Source organism: Manduca sexta, unplaced genomic scaffold (assembly GCF_014839805.1).
Source record: "Manduca sexta isolate Smith_Timp_Sample1 unplaced genomic scaffold, JHU_Msex_v1.0 HiC_scaffold_1597, whole genome shotgun sequence".
In the NCBI taxonomy this organism is placed as follows: domain Eukaryota; kingdom Metazoa; phylum Arthropoda; class Insecta; order Lepidoptera; family Sphingidae; genus Manduca; species Manduca sexta.
The window spans coordinates 28,168-33,084 of NW_023592477.1; the positions used below are offsets into that span (position 1 = coordinate 28,168).

General features: G+C 33.6%; 1 pseudogene; it reads right to left on the minus strand.

The window, feature by feature from the left end:
• Nucleotides 1-488: 488 nt before the first annotated feature.
• On the minus strand, nucleotides 489-4,501 carry LOC119191514 (annotated as a pseudogene).
• Nucleotides 4,502-4,917: the final 416 nt, after the last annotated feature.

Sequence of the window (4,917 nt, forward strand, 5' to 3'; positions counted from 1 at the left end):
AATAGACGAGTGTAAGATCTATTTACATTTATACCTGTTTATCTGGATCCAGAATTTGAGGGGTAATATTATAAATTATTTAATAAGAAATTTAACAAGATCAATAAAATCAATTACAACGAGCTTTATGGGCAAGAAGCGCATAGATTTTCGGATTTTATTTTTTTTTTTGATTCGACAAAACAATATTAATTGATGTAATATGAAGCTTATTGCATAATTTGCTGAGAATTACATGATTACTACATTTGCTGAGAATTTTGTTATCATGTAAAAAAATAACATCGGAACCGTCTTCTTTGTTGAACACTGATGTCAGTTTAATAATTAATAGCTATTAAGATAAATTATCATCTAATATAACTCTTTCTCTGATTTTCTTTTCTCTCTCTGTGTAACGACTACAATGTTATTCTAAATTCTATTCTGTTGCTATTATCTAATATTCGTAGCGCCTACCATGAGCCCTCTCTCATCTGTCAACACTTTATTTAAATCCTACTTCACATGCCATCAGGTGCAATGGGTCTCTTTGTGCACAACTTGTTCGTTCCTTCGTTTAGTTGAAAATAAAAAGAAAGCAAATTGATTAAAGTGATTTGTAAAATATAATTACCATCGAAGTCGACGGTTCCGGAGCCGTCAGTGTCGATTTCAGCGATGATGCCGTCCAGGTCAGCGTTGCTGAGCTTGTCGTCGAGCGCGGCCAGGATCTCCTTCAGGGTGGAGGTGGTGATGTAACCGTTACCTTCACGGTCGTACAACCTATGGACAATTAAATGATTTTAGTGTACTTTTCGGTGATCAACAGTGTAATAAAATCTATGAAAGGGGTCACTGACACAATAGGTGCGAGCATCATGAAATCGGGTACTAATTCCAAACTTGAGTTATTTTATTTATGTTTTATGAAAAACAATACATATTTTTCGTTGCCTGACCTCAGGACCGCACCTAGTCTATGTATGCTGTCGTTAAACTTCCACCTGTTAATTTTTTTCTATGTTGGATTCATACTCTTTGTCGAGCATGTTACAACAAGGACTTGGATTTAATTATGGACCATCTGCTCATCCTATTTAGTTTAGTGTCAGATAAATACCGTTCGAAAAAAAATTGTGTTTTCAGATATGGGAGTTGAACCCAGGACCTCCTAGTTCACAGCGCATAAACGGTACCACCAGATAGATGCGGCATTATCGTAGTCCATATTACCGATTAGTAAAATAAAAATACCGAATTCTAAATAATTAAACACGCAAGAGAGTTTATTAAAACTGGACGTAAACCAATCAATATCTGACAAGAAACGGAAGTAGCTGTTAATCTTATTCAGCGTTTGTTATTTCTAAAATTACCACATTTTCACAAAGATGTTTAAGTTCCGTAGACTTCATTATAACGTAGACTAAACATGATTTCTCAAAGCGTTTGTTGTGCGTCCGCAGACAATTAATTACACCTTTGTTTGTTGTAAACATTTGTATAGTGTATTTGCATTAGCGGATGAAGTAATTGTTAGACTTACACCGTAGTTACTGTTTGTATTTTTAATAAAATATTTGGATGATGTGGTGAAAAGTGCAGAGTTTGCAGTTTTATCACATTGCGAACAGATATTGTGTTAACACATTCCATCCAGTTCGTGTTCAGCCCACGCAAAACTTTTCACCAAAAAATAAAATTTGTTCTCTAGTAGCGAATTTAAAATGCATAAAATATTATTTTTATTACATGTTATTTTGAAGGTGGTAACGAAGTCAGGAGATATCAATTGGATTGATAAATAAAACAACTGTTTTTGTTTTCTTCATTAAGTAATGTTTTGAAACCTTCTTAATAGAGGCCTGAGAAACAACAGTGAGCACTACATACTATAAGGTTAAATTAGCATTTACTCAGAAACATGCCCTAATAACATCGTGGTGAGTACTGATACTCATATTATCTGACATCATTGTTTTGTACTTAATTAGTATAGCTAGTGACACAACAAATGAATGGAATTAATCAAGCTTAAATACTGCGCGTGTAATGCATTATCAGTATTGTCAGTAAGTTTGTTTTTCATATTTTCTCTTATTGAGCTATTGTTTACCTGAAAGCTTCTTTCAGTTCTTGCATGCACTTCAGCGTCCTCTTCCTCAAGGAAGTGGGAGGCAATATTGCAGAAACCATCGAAGTTGATCTTGCCAGAGTCTGAAATAAGAAAGAATCCAAATGTTATGATGTGATTTGATTTACGTGTTTAAACAAACGAATGTTAATGTGCTATTTCTCAGAACGTATAGCATTGAACTATTTCAATGTTTAATTTTTAACACAAATCCGCGATTTTCTAAAGTAAATATCAACTGAGAGTCAGAACATTATTTATCTGTCATCACGCATAATGCCGCGCCAGTAAGTATTCTCAACGTTATTGGCACTGCTAAGATACCTAGATTTACAGATATCACAAAATAGATAATTCCACTCTACTTTATTTCTGAAGATCCTTTCGGTGTTATGATATCAAAAAAATGACCTAGATTCATCGGTATTTTACTATCCTCCCATGTTGATTTTTGACAGAATGTGTATCCGAATATGTCAAGTCCGACAAGCTCAAGAGGATTTCTTAAAAGAATCTGTCTACGGAAATAGCTTCGTCAGTTTCGTGCACGTGTAAAATATTCGAGTATATCGAGGAGGAGCGTCGCCGTGTCCCTACTCCGATGATTGATCATCGCTCATTGTACTATTTACGACGACAGAGAATTCTGAACAGTAATTAGCACTCCTCTCATGTAAATCATTACTTATAGTTGTTTAGAAAGCTTCTATTTGCATATGACGTTTGATATATCTGTATTAGGCTGTTATTATTATTAGACAGATTTAATAACTGCTGAGTGTTACTCAATGATGAGTAAATTTTAGTAGATATTTCTAGAGCAATTGTTATAATTATGGATAATTTTTTTTCTGGATGTTCTCTTAGTATTTGGCACTAAAGGCTTGTATAAAGTAAAAGCTTCATAAACACGCGTAACCTATTAATAAACCTGTGAACGGTTCAGTGAGTATTTCTTACATAATTCCACAATGATAATGAAAGCAGCATCGTAAACCTAATCGACATATATTTTTATTTTAAATCATTTTTTGTTTTCCAATTTCATATTAAATTCTGCTCCACAGGTTTCGTTTTCTATATTTTCACAGTACTTTCAAATTTAGAGTTAAACTAATCATTCGATACATTGTTTTATAGATGAAGGTCCTGTCTCACAGCTTCTGAATAAATGCTACTGATCACTGAAACGTATAAGCCGACCAAATACAAAAGCCACACTTCGATCTATGCTTCCAAATACATGGTTATTAAATGAGCACTATCTGACCTATTTAATATGATAACTGTCAAATCAAATATACTTGAAATCGAAGCTTTTATGCAAAATTTAATTCAATTGCAATTGAAATCTATTGCAGCCAATTAGAAAATGGTTTGAATCGAGATTATTTTGTTGTGGAAAGTGCGCCTTATATTAAATTCATTCAATAACTAGATCTCATTTCATCAATGAATGCATTGAATATAGCTTTCAATTATTTTTGTGCCTTGGAAACTAATTATGGCCTCTAAATCCAAGGTCTTATCGGTATTTGGAACCACGTCATCCAGTTTTATGTCTAAGCAATCACCGGAATTTCTATGACGAACATAATTTTGTCAAAATATTTCTCACTATATTAATTTATCGAAGGCTTTCGGCAACAGCATTTTGTTTACTAAAAATGTGTTTTTTTTTTATAATGCTCACTTTCTGGGTCGTTTTCATCAATGAGAGCCTGCAGTTCAGAGTCGTCGAAGAGCTGGCCCATGGTGTTCAGGATGGTGGAGATTTTGAGGACATCGATGTATCCAGACTTGGTGGTGTCGAACATCTGGAATGCCTTGCGGAGCATGGCCATTTTCTGGTCATCGTCAGTGTCCTGTAAAGAAGAAGAAAATGTTATTAAAGAACCGAATGAAATAGGTAACTTTGTAGAGCTTATGTTGCGGTTTACTACATATCTTTGTCGTATCAATGACATTATAGGCCAAAATTTTATTCCATAATTATTGGTAATAACTGTAGTTTATAATCAATGGCTAAAATAATACGATAAGTAAAATATAACATAAAGCTTCATCGAAAGTTCCATTCTGGATTTCGAACTCGTTAATCTCAACATAAAATAGTAACAAAACTATTTTATTCCACAATTGTTTCAAACATTCCAAAAATATCACTGAATATCCAAATTCCGCATTGCAATTTCCGAAAAATATGTCGTTTATCACTTTCACTCATCACAACACTTGTTAAATGTTAAATCCTCACCATTTTGTTTTAGAAGTGTTTGTGGTTGTAACAAGAACTGAATCCGAGTGCGAGTGTTGTTACACTAGACTTTACGTTCGTGCCCTACCCTTATTTATAGCATTTCATCAGACTGAAAATACAAAAATAAGTGAAAAACTGTCCATCTCTCTCATACGCGTGTAACACTGCGTGGTTATTATGTTTGGGGTGAAATATATCTACGTCATGCGATGAAAATGCACGTTCCACATTTGAGCCGCAGGAAACGATTTGTCAGGTTTACTGTTTATTTAGTATTATTTCCATTTCGATTATAGAATTTCCGTTGTTTTTATTTATTTATAGTTCCAATTATAGCTTGCGCTAGTTATTTTTCTACGTTTCGTTCGGTTAAATCCGAAAGTCAACTGTTTGTTTCAAATCCATATGTAGAATGTCCCCTGTGACTATTTTGGTTGATCATGTATTTATAAATTTACAGTTGTTTACGTTCGTGTTATCGAATATTGCATTTTGTTACTTTTGTTTCATAGAGATTCATGTATTATCTAGTGCCTATATA